This window comes from Nicotiana tabacum, chromosome 6, assembly GCF_000715075.1.
Source record: "Nicotiana tabacum cultivar K326 chromosome 6, ASM71507v2, whole genome shotgun sequence".
Lineage (NCBI taxonomy): Eukaryota > Viridiplantae > Streptophyta > Magnoliopsida > Solanales > Solanaceae > Nicotiana > Nicotiana tabacum.
Window position 1 is genome coordinate 53,152,681 of NC_134085.1, and position 13,023 is coordinate 53,165,703.

Consider the following 13,023-nt stretch of genomic DNA (forward strand, 5'->3'; position numbering starts at 1 on the left):
CCTATTTGCTCATATGTGTGCTTAAATGTCTCGAATAGAAATGCCTTGTTGTTGGTAAGTCCATGATGATGGATGAAAGTAAAAAGATGTGCATGAAATATGAAACACGAAATGCGGAAATGTGAATTATGAAACACGGCCAACGTTCTAAGAGAAATAATACAATTGTGACCACCAGTGCCTATAAAATGAAGGGATGTTCAAGAAGTATGAAATAGGATGATTGATAGAAAGGATTATGTCTCGTATGAGACGGCCTAACTGATCGGGTCATGATCGGACGTCTTACAGCACACATAGTGGTGATTATGCTGGAAGTTGTACTTGAAATTGTGATTGTGGTTGACGTCTCAAATGATATGGCATAGCCGGTCGGGTCATGATCAGATGCCATACCGCATACATAGTGGTGATTATGCTAGAAATTGTAATTTAAATCAAAATTGTGATTGTGATTGTGGTTGATATCTCGACTGAGACAGCCTTCCCGATCGGGTCGTGATCAGACTCAGTACCAAAAGTACAGTGGTATTGTAAATGGTGACATATCGGTTCTAAGATCTCCCAACCTAAAATATGAAGGTTTACTTAAAAGACTTATCTTGCTCCTAACTTGATGTTTGATATCGCTTGAGGTTTTTAATTGATATTATGATCATTTCTTCTTGCATTATTACTCATTATATTGAGATAGTGTTTATTTATACATACTAGTACTATTAAATATGTACTAACCTCCCTTTTGTTGGGGGCGCTGCATCTTTAATGGATGCAGGTGGTTCCATAGCAGGAGGTGTTGATCAGGGACAGCAATACACCCTCTTCGCAGCAGGCTTGGTGAGCCCCACTTCATTTCGGGGTCATATACCTTTTGTTCCTTGTGTATTGTCTTTGAGGTATTGATAAGTTGGTATTTTACCAACTTATCTTGCCTTTAAGCTTAGATTTGTGCTATGTTTGATTGTAAAATCGTGTGTTTAATGTCGTTTACTTCTATTTTATAGGCTCTATGTGATTTAGAAGTGATCATGAAGAAACCAAGTGAAAACAAAAGAAGTTGAAAAAAAGAAAATCTGGAAAATGGCCTCAGATGTCGCAATTGAGGCATAAATGTGGGGAATGCGAAGAAAGCAGCAATCGCAATTGTGATTATGAAATCGTAAATACGAAGTCAACCCAATCAAGCTGTGTTCACAAATGCAAAAAAAGAGTCGCAATTGCAAAGTCAAACCAGGCAGTCAACGTTCACAAATGCGATAGTCAACAAGAAAGTCATAGTTCGCAAATGCGAACATAGCTTCGCAAATGCGAAGATCGCGCTTCAGTTCTGGGTACTTCTGTAATTTCATATTTTTTAGCCCCAAACCCTTTAATACACGACCTAGCTTATTGTAAAGAGATATTTGGCTTATTTTGCAGTCTTTGGACTAGAGAAGACAAGTTTGGGAGCTAGGGTTCTTGCACACACACTTGGATCTTGAAGGTTTGAAGCTTTTGGTTGAGAATTTCTTACCCATTTATGTTCATTTCTTAATTTCCTTGCTTTGTATTGTATATCTAAGTATGTAGTATTTATTCCAACACTTGAATCTTGTTTATGGAAATATTCATATTTAAAGTGTGGATTAAATATCTTGTTGTACTTATGTTTTGAATGGTTTTTATTTATTATGAAGTGAATTATTGTTTCTTTAATTATTCTTGTTCTTTAATGTTTCCAAAGGGATTAGCTAACCCTAGGACTCATTTATTTGAATTAATTTTGGGAAAGATTAATTAACAAGAACTTGAGGCTTTAACCCTCACTTTATAGATTCTACCTAGGGATAGGATTGAACTACTTGTAGCCATATTCGGGTGTGCTTAATCTCTTAATTGTTTTAGGGATTATTCAATTAGGAAGTCTAGTTAGTCTTTGGAAGTAGCTAATATAGAATTATTACCCGAGGCTAATTAACATAAACTCACTCATATTTGTAAAATCGTGAAATATATTGGATCATTACTTGAGTGTAACTCCCCGTGTATCCATACTTGTAGCCATTGATCATTTTACTTGCTTTCTAGGTTAGTTTACATTTTCTTATTTAGTGATAAATATTTTCTCAAAACCTTTTTAATTTTTGGTTTAGCATAATAAGTGATAATTCTCTTACACGCCTAATCACATACATATTGTTCTCTGTGGGATTCGACCCTGACTCATAGTTGGATAAATTATATTGCATGCGACCGTGTCCATTTACTTTTTAGTAGTGGATTTGGATGTCATCAGGTATAGTTTTCCGGCACTACTATTATACTCTTTTGTACCCACTAGAGGCTCCGTAGACATAGTGTGGGTTGTATATGGGTGCTGGGAAAGTCAAACAAGTTAGGTTGTTTGTTCCCCTTCAAACCATGAAATTGTATGTATTTTGAGACTTATTAAATGGAGTAACTAATGGTAATGAATTGGTATTGTCTATATGATCTCCCTATTGTTTAATTAAAGAAAAAATGCATTCTTCTTAATAATGAGTGAGTTTGGCCAGAAAGTATCTAACAAGCTTGCTCGATCGGGTTCACTTGGTTGAGCGTCGGTCGTGCTCCCCGAACGTGACAAGTAACCTAACCTTAATGCAACCGAGTGACTCCCTTTTCTTAGCACATTACATACATCATGAATAACAAACCCAAATCATTCCAAGATTATCATGTCTCCATAAAGTATAATACATCATGCATCTAGAAATTTCTGTGCTCAAGTCAATCCTTAAAACCAACCTCTTTAAGTCATAACTATCCACAAACATGCCTCATACCAAAACCAATATAACACATAACTATTCAGTCTGATCGACGGTAGCAGACTCCTCCACTTGGCTCAAAGCCATAGTACATAACATTTGATAACCCACGATATCCATAAATGCCACAATGTTGGAGGGTATTTCAGCTAAATCCTTCATGAACTCATGTAGCACTAATCATACAATACCTTAAGTCATCTGCAAAACTCACATTCATCCTTCTGACAGTCAAACCAACTTCCGCAAGCTATCCAAACTCAAATTACAACACATATAATCCACCGGTAAGAGAAAATTCTCCACAGAAATAATATAGGGATCACATAACCTCAAGACATCCCGCACGAGATAACCCACCTACTTAGCCTCAAACTGGCATCTCTTACGTCCTACCATAGCCTAAACCACTAAGCTTACACTAAATCTTCCCAAGTCTAAGCTCATCAACAAAACATAAGAATCTGCTTCATCCCACGAATGAACAATATGAAACGCCCCTCAACACGCTCATAACTCGAGACTGTACAACACATCAAGATAGAAATCAAACACCCAATAGCCTTTTCACATCCAAACACACTTTTCTTATCACATCTAAGCCATTTGAACACATCCCGCAATCATATCATACTCATCATATAGCCATCCAACCACTCACCGAGCCATAAATCCCACTCCTAAGGACACTAACAGACATATAAGTTCGAAAGCACATACTCACTCAACCAAAACCATCGAGCCCAAGCTGCAGTCAAAACCCTGCCTCAAGTCCTCTAGACCGGCCTATCACCAAAAGACCAAAAAAACATCTTGCACCTCATCCATAAAATCACATGTCGTCGATGCACAACTGATACCGAGCGTTCACATAACATATGAGTGAGTAGAAGGAATTCAAAGATATACGCTTCAAGCTAAATCAATGTTGCATGACAAGGAAAATAAGATAGGTATGGATGTCATCATACCAATCCTCAAGACTTTATAAGGCACTTGCTCAAGACTCGTAGAACCTAAAAACCTAGAGCTCTGAACCAGCATGTCACGACCCAAAATCCATTATCATGATGGCACCTAACCCACCCGCTAGGTAAGCCAACTAATAGTCAATATATTCCAAATGCAATTAATGATGAAATAATTGAACTTTCATACAACAACCCAAGAACTAGTAGTACAAGCCATGAGCCACTAAGACTTAGATTTACAAATTGAAATGAAAAATGATACAGTATCTGTTTGAAATGTACATGAATAGAATCTCAAATCTAGAACTACCAAGAACTAGTAGTAGCAAAATCTGGAATGCGGTACATCTTCAAGGCTAGCTTCCTCTAATCACAACCACATCAACTAAATCTACACGCAAGGTGCAGAAGTGTAGTATGAGTATAACCGATCTCATGTACTCAATAAGTATCCTAACTAACCTCAGCGAGGTAAAGAAGCAAGAACTATAAATGATACTCACTAACACCTGCACAGTTCATAATTTCAACAATTATAGAACAGATATGTGATCAAATTAGGAAATCTCAGGTAAAACTACTTTGATGCTCACAATTCTTTATTTAAAGGTGTTCTACTCAGTCAACAATTCAGCATATAAAGAAGATATGCAAGTAAATCAGGTAAACAACCAAGGAAATTGCAAATAATAATCTGTTGCAGCACGCAACTCGGTCTAATAACCATAAGCCGATAAGGCCTGCTGTGGCATGCAACTCGATCCAATAATAGTAACCAACTCTCCCAAATCTCACATCAACTAGTAACCCATCGGTTTCTCACAATTCACGTGTACACCATCAAGAGAGAACTATGAGAGGATGACCCTAGAGGGATGGATCCTTATCTACATGCAAGTACAACCAATTTAATGTGCTACTAGCCTGGCATAGCCACAGGCTCAATATAATAATCCGGTCGGCATGATCACAAGCATATCAACAAAATTTGCTTGGCATAATCACAGGAATATCAACATAATCCGCCATTTGTGGTCACAAACATAACAATACAATCTGTTTGGCATGGTCACATGCATAACAACACAATTTGCCTGCCATGGTAATAGGCATATCAATGCAATTTGCCCGGCGTGGTCACAAGCATCCAATACAAATCATATCACACAGAAGCAAGTATACAAGATCACATGTATATGATGAATAATTATCAGATTTCATGCTTCTAGACTGATATACTAACATGCTAAAGTGTAGGCATGTGCAAAATGTGCTATCACAACTCAAATCGATGATTTTATCACTGCAATAGCAATTACCAGGTTTATTCAGGGAATTAGCCTCTTCGTAATTTCAAACATAGCTAAAATAGTTCACAACAATGATACAAATATGAGAAACATTATAGCTTAAAGTTTAATAGTCAACTCTATGCATATCATAGCCTAAGCACTACTCCGAGCATGGATAAATACTTCGGTGCTCGCACATGGGCTCAACCCCATACATATGTGCACCCATAGCACGTAGCTATCACAAATAATTCAGGCAACTAGTGCCTCAACCAAATTTAGATAAGATACTTACCTCAAACAAGCCAAAACAAATACCTAGCAAGCCAAACAATCCTCTAGAAATTCCATCCCACGTGTATCAACCTCTAAACGGCACAAAACTAGCCAAAAGCAACTCAAAAACATCAAATAATGAAATAGGAGAGAAACCCAATCGATAAAGGTCGAATCTTTGATCAAAACTCAAAGTCAACCAAAAGTTAAACCTGGGCCCACACCTCAGAACCCGACAAAACTCACAAAATCCGATAATTCATTCAATTACGAGTCCTACTGTACTAATTTCACTCAAATTTGACTCTGAATGGGTGTTAAAACCCCAATAATTCACTTTAAGAAAGTTTATGCAAAAAAAACCCCCACGTTTTCTTTAAAATTCATAATCCAAATGCCAATATCGAAGATAGATTCATGAAATATAATCAAAACCGAGTCAAAAATACTTACCTCAATCTATGTGGTGAAAATCCTCTCTAAAATCGCCCAAAACCGAGCTCTGATCCCAAAATGTGATAAAATGAACCAACCCTCGAATATAAATAAAATCTGCCCCGGTAAATCTCATCTGCGACCAATTTCCTGTTTCTACGGAACTGCATGTGCGGCCTAACCTTTACTTCTGTGAAAATGACCAAAATACTGACCTTGCACCTGCGGAAGAATATCATCTTCTGCGACACCGCAGGTCCGAGGACACGCTTTGCTTCTGCGCTCCAAGTCACTATATCAGCGATTCCACAGATAAGCTCAAAATCCTACTTCTACATGAATAGTCCCACACCAGCCTGCTTCGCCTCTATGACAAAATTACCGCATCGGTGACCAGCCCTCAACAAGTGTAGATGCACCAGAACCAACACCTCCAGCCAAGCCAACTTAGCCCAAAAATGATCCTAACCAATTTGAGATATGCATGGGCCCCTCAGGACCCTGTCCGAACATACCAACAAGTTCCAAAACACAACACGGGCCTAGTCGAGGCCTCAAATCACATATAACAACATCAAAATGATGAATCGCATCTCAAATCGAACTATATGAACCTTCAACTTTCAAAATTGGTGCTGAACCATACCAAATCAACCTGGAATTACCTCAAATTTTTGTACACAAGTCCCAAATGACATATGAAGCTATTCCAATTCCCGAAACTACAATCCAAACCTGATATCATTAAAGTCAACTCCCCATCAAATCTATCAACTTTCCAAACCTTCAAATTGCCAACTTTTGTTAATTAACACCGTAATCTTCAAGAAACATCCAAATGCAAATTCGGACATACATCCAAGTCCAAAATAACCATCCAGACCTAACAGAACCATCAAAACTCAGATCCACGCTCAAATACATAAAAGTCTAACTTGGTCAATTCTTCTACTTAAAGCTTCTAACATGAGATTTATTCTTCCAAATCAACTCTGAATCACCTGAAAACCAAAACCGACGATTCACACAAGTTATAATACATCATATAGAGCTACTCAAGACTTCAAATAACTTAATAGAATGTAAATGCTCAAAATGACTAATTGGGTCATTACTCTAGAGTTGGCGTAGACCGTCTTCAGCTACAGAGATTTGGAGCTTCTTGGTTTTGGTAGGTTATTATTGTCATTTTATGGAAACCTTTTCATCCATATCAGCTTGTTTGACTAGATTCATCTAGAAGGTGCTCCTTTTAGATAGTCTGATGAGTGTGAGGTCAGATTTTAGAAGATCAAGACTGCATTGACTATAGCCCCAGTGTTGGTATTGCCTACGGGGTCAGGATCTTACATTGTGTATTATTATGCATCACATATGAGGCTTGGCACTATTTTATGTAGGACAATAGGTTGATTGCCTACGTGTCTCGATAGTTGATGGCTCATGAGAAGAATTACCATGTCATGATTTATAGTTGGTAGCCAATGTTCACACACTAAAAATTTGGAGGCACTATCTATACAGCATTCCATATGAGGTCTATATCGATCATCGGAGTCTCCAGCACCTGTTGTCGCACCCCCTTTTTCTCGCGAAATCGAGTTTATGACATTTGAAGGGACAACTCATTCCCTTTAGGAACTGGGTTTGAAGAGTCGCCACCTAATGATTAGGGTGCATTAGGAGTTTATATTTAATATGGATCACCCCACACAATGCCCGGTAATCACTCCTCAATGAGGGGCTACACGTGACATTATCGCGTGGTCATCATATCCATATCTACCCTTCCCACCCCGCTAAGGTATTTAAAGCGCGGATTGATCATGATTACTTATTGCATGCTATTACCCGTCCCATTCCTATCAATCCCGGAGGCATTTAGGACTAGTAATCCTAAAAGAGAGGGATATTAGGCTTATTTGTAGTTCCAAAGGTAAAAAAACTCTAAAGCGACATACAAAACACGTATTGCAAATTGGGGAAAAGCACATAACAAGTAGAGGCTCAGATACACCTCCTTAAACAAAGAAACACGTAATTAGCATGACTTACACATACTGTTTAGGTCTGATTATAAGTATTAAAGATGAAGGAGTTGAACATTAAGGCAGACTGGTTTATCTTATAACTCAAACAAGAAGTCCGAATAAGGCATGCCTGCTGGTTGTAATAATTAAGAGAAACAAATTCAGTTTATAATTATTAACCTAATGCTTGCTTAAGTGTTAGACAAGGATCCTATAGGCATGGTATCTACTGGATTCAGAAAGCGATGAAATAGTAAGGCTTGAAATAAACTTTTCGAATGTATACTTGTTAAACTTGCTAAGTAAGGGACTCAGATTATTAAAAGAGAGGAAAGATTCAACGAATTGATCATAAGTTCTGCAACTGATAGTAACCATTATTACTAGGGTTTTTTTAGATCTATACTTGAGTGAGGCGGATCAGATTCAATTAGGAATTCCTATAGGCATGTTTTCTATGTGTTGCTGATTTTAAACTTTGTAGACATGGTGTAAAAATGTAGAAACCTTATAGACATAGTATCTAAATGCAGAAGACCTGTTTTAAACCTATAAGCATGGAATCTAGATCTAATTGAATACGCAAAATTAAACAGTCCTATAGTCATGATTTCTATATGAAGTTGAATATGCAGAATTCAGAATGGACCTATATGCATGATTTCTATATGCATTTGAATGTGTAGATTCAGAATACATATAGACATGGTTTCTATATGAAAGTTGGATATGCAGGGATATGGTAGCCCAATAGTCATGATTTCTACCCTTTGCATACATAGTTACCCACTCTTTTTCACTAACCATCCCCAAGTGTTTATTACAAATTATTACAACCCAGAATAAATAAAAATACATCAGAAACAAAACATACAACCAGAGGAAGATTGATTCTTGACTTCCTTTCTGAGTTATGAGATAGACCAACTCAAGAGACCATTGATCCAAAGCCTTTCTCCCATTTGAGTGTGTCAAAGTTTCCTAAGAACCTCAATGGGACTCCAGGCAATGGTCACACCCAAATGTATTATCAGAATGGGGACAAGTGCAGTGTGGAAGTGCCAACCCTCAAGTGTCCAAGTTCAGAGGGAGCTCAAGAGGTCCCAAGGCAAGGCTCACAAGAGGAGGGCAGAACTTATGGACTAAGAAAGTGTGCAAGTGAAGAACAGAATTCTAAAAGGGGGAAAGGAGAGGGAAGCAGCTACAAATAAGTACACAAAAAGGGGGTTCAGAGGTAATAGAGAGGTTGTAAAGAGCCTATTTCTTAGGCAAGCGCAGGCTTTAGGCATGCCCAGCAATGGAGGATGCTAGCATACCTATAAGCCTGTCAGAACACACACTATTAGAGGCTAGGATCCCAGGGGATCAAGTTTGATTCATGGGCAATAATTTGCAGTATTGCCATGCTTCAAACCATAGCATGAACACATAGGGGTCGGGGTTTGGGATTCAGAATAGAACAGGCAGAAAGAAATTTCAGCATGCTAGAGTAAGTGTTAAACTATACGGAAACAACAGGCAGACATGCAAGTAAAGGTAGTAAATAAACACATTATTGTGATTGCTGGATATCTTAATCAGAACATACTAGTTTAAAGAAGCAAATAGAGAAAAAACTAGGCAGCAGGGCTTGCAAACAGGCCACACTAAAAATAGCAAGAGAGAATACTTTTAAGTGTAAGTGTGAGTTCAGAAAAAGCTACGAGTGTTGGTGTGTGTGTCAATGAAAGAGTCGGGTATTTATAGTGTGAAAACAGGCAGAAAATAAGGTAAGGATTTTATTTCATAAATAAATAAGGAACTATGTGTCAATTAAAATCAAATTAGTATCAAAGACTTCCTATAATTAAGGAATTAAATCAAACGGTAGCATGCAAGTGCTAAATAAGGAAAGAAATCACATAGGGCTGAATATGCCTAATAAGGAAGTATTTCCAGCATAGTACAAGTACACAGTAGGTAATAGAGGCTAGATTCATCAGACTCTAATCAAGGAAAGGCCTGTAAGAATCCCATACCAATGTAATCAAGGTAAGGGGATCAAATCGACTTAAGTAGAAAAGGTAGGGGTCGAAGGTTTGAAGGAAAGTGTTCAAATAAATCCAAGAAGCAGGGAAATCAGAAAGAATCAATTACAAGAGTGCAATTAGAATTACATAAAGAGATTTGAAATCAGTCCACAATCAAAGGTTATTTTTAGAGGGAAATTTAGCATATAAAGGAGCGCATAACATTAGGCATGCAAGGCTAAACTCATGGCAAAGAGAATAACCACACGACAGTCACATAGGCCAGTTTCACCAACTTAGTAATAGAAAGGGGAGAGTATCAAAAGCATGCAAAAAGGTCAAGTACAGAGCTTTTCTGAAAACTGTAATCCAATTCCCATGAGGACAGGAAATCAAAATCACATAAAGCACAGAAGTTGAAGCAGAGATTTCAAAACTTAGTCAAACAACAGATGAAGCAACTTCAGAAACCCCAACAGGTCCAAAGAGATTAGGGTTCTGAAACCAAACAAGTTCAGAGATGAGGAACCAACAAATCATATAGCAAATAGCCTTAAAACTCGGCTGAACCCCTAAATTCTAGGGTTTTTACCATTAATCGAGTATAGAGACGAAAGCAAGTAAATCACGCAGAAATACTAACGAGATAAGTTCAGAAATCCCAAAAGGGGAACTAAGACTCTTAGCATGCATTTTCCAGTAGAAGAAACTCATGAGAAACCTAGTAAAAGAACAGTAGAAGAACATATAAAGAGACATAATAGAAGAAACTCATAAGAAACATTGTAGAAGAACCACATAAGAAACATAGTAGAAGGAACACATAAGGAAACCAGTAGAAGAAACTCATGAGAGACACAGTAGAACATGTTAAAAATCAGGAAAAACCCTAAATCGGAAAAGATAAAGGTTTTGAAAGCAGAGTTTTTTGAAAGAAACTTTTGAGAAAACGTTTGCAAGTTTAGGGTAAGCACATATCTACAACGGATCTAAAAGAATCAGAAGAAACTCAAAATTTAGGGTTTCAAAAGAAAACCAGAAAGTGAGAAAGGCTTGGAAACATCGATCTAAGCAGGAGAGGTAGAGATCAGGCTTGAATAGCCATAGCCGGCCGGAGCAAGGTCGAAGATGACCGGAGACAGCCATAGCACTGAAAATATTCGAGGTCTGGACCAAATTTCTACAAGGTTTGGCCTTGAAGCCATGATAATCGAGCATATAAGAGTCGTATGAGGTGGGTATAGGCCTTTAATGGCTTTGAAAGCCATGGATTCAGGCGATTTTCGGCTAGGGTTTGAGAGGGTTGTTGAGAGAGAACTGAGTGAGGGGGGAGTTTGAAGGCGGATACGAGTGAGAAATGATTAGGTTTAGGGGTTATTTTGAGTTAAAAAAGGAAGGGACGAATGTGAGCCGTTGATCTAAATGATTAACGGCTGAGATTAAAATGGGGATCCGGGTGGGTTATCAAAAAATGTCATGGGTTGGGTAGTTTTAGGAATTGGGCTGGGTAATTGAACTTGAAATTGGGTTTAACTAGATGCCAAATCTGGTTAAAATTGAAATGTAAATGGGCTGACATTTAAATAGCCATTTTTCTTTTATTTATTTTATACAAAATAGTAAAATAGTCTCTGAAATAAATTAAAGGTACTAAAATGACTAATAATACGTAATTATCAAATTAAAAATACTGGAGTCAATTTTATAATTATGAAAACAATTAAATCTTAAAATAGGCTAATATTGCAATTATGCGCAATTTAGATTTAAAAATACGAAATAAATTTGTAAAACATAAGCAAAAATTATGCTAGCTATATTTTAATATAAATATGAGAATCCAATAAATGAATCACCAAAAATAATAATTTTAAGAATAATTATTGGGTTTTTCTTGATAAAATAGGATAATAAATTGATTTAAAAATCTTTAAAAATTAAAGAGAAATAAGAAAACCTTTGGACATACTTATATATCCATATACATTCTATTTTGAAAGTATTTTGCATATTAAAAATATACAGAGAAAAATTGGGTATCAACAGTTGTCTCTCTTTACCCATGAAGGATGAAAGAGTTGTCGGGTAAAGATATGATGGCCAATTTTGACCGAACGAAATGGTTCGAAGAAGTTAGGCCATACCCTGGCTTCTGAGCTGCCTACATATCCCTGGTTTTACAGGAATTAGGCCATATGTAGTTCAGGATCTGTCGGCAGAGTATGCCGATGGAGACTTTCCAAGAACGGACGTAATATCCAGGACGGGGCGAGTGGGCGGCTTGTGAGAAGGTTGCAGGAACTGGAGTGGGATCACTCCTACTGAGATGGTCGTTGCTCGCTGGTTTACCTGCAAATAAGTAACACAAGCATATATTGTGCGTAAATTTAAACACGATACAAATTTCCGTCGGACTATGAATATTTGTCCCCGGACGGTTAGGATGACGTCCTTAGACCATGATGTCCTGGGCCATGAGGCGTATAATAAAGGATTCACATTCCATAAAATGATGCTCTCGGGCTATGATGATGATGTCTTTGAACCGTGATGCCTTTGAATAATGATATGCAAAAGATTAAAAGGGGTCCTCAGGCCATGATATGGTGTTCTCGGGATATGAAAATGGTGCCTCTGAACAATGACGCCTTCGGATGATTTGGCGATCTTTCAGCCCATGAGATGCAATGGGTGGTGATCTTTCAGCCATGCAAATATAAATAAGGCAACGATCTTTCAGCCATGCAAATGTATAGGTGGCAATCTTTCAGCCATGCAAATGTAAAGGTGGCGATCTTTCAGCCATGAAAATGTAAATAAAGCGGCGATCTTTCAGCCATGTAAATAAGGTGGAGATCTTTCAGCCATGCAAATAAGGTGGCAATCTTTCAGCCTATGCAAAAATAAAGTGGCGATCTTTCAGCCATGCAAATAAGGTGGCGATCTTTCAGCCGATGCAAAAATAAAGTGGCGATCTTTTAGCCATGCAAATGTAAACAAGGTGGCGATCTTTCAACCATGGATGGAGGTAGAGATTAACCTCGGAAGGCAGAATGGTAGCCTTATGCAAAGTAAGAATGCATACAGAGGTAGAGCTTAACCTCGGAAGGCAGAATGGTAGCCTTATGCAAGAAGTAAAAGAGCAAAATGATAATAGAATTTTCTTAGCTGATAGCGGATTGCGATATTGAGATTGCTGGGGATACTGTGTCTGCTGGGGA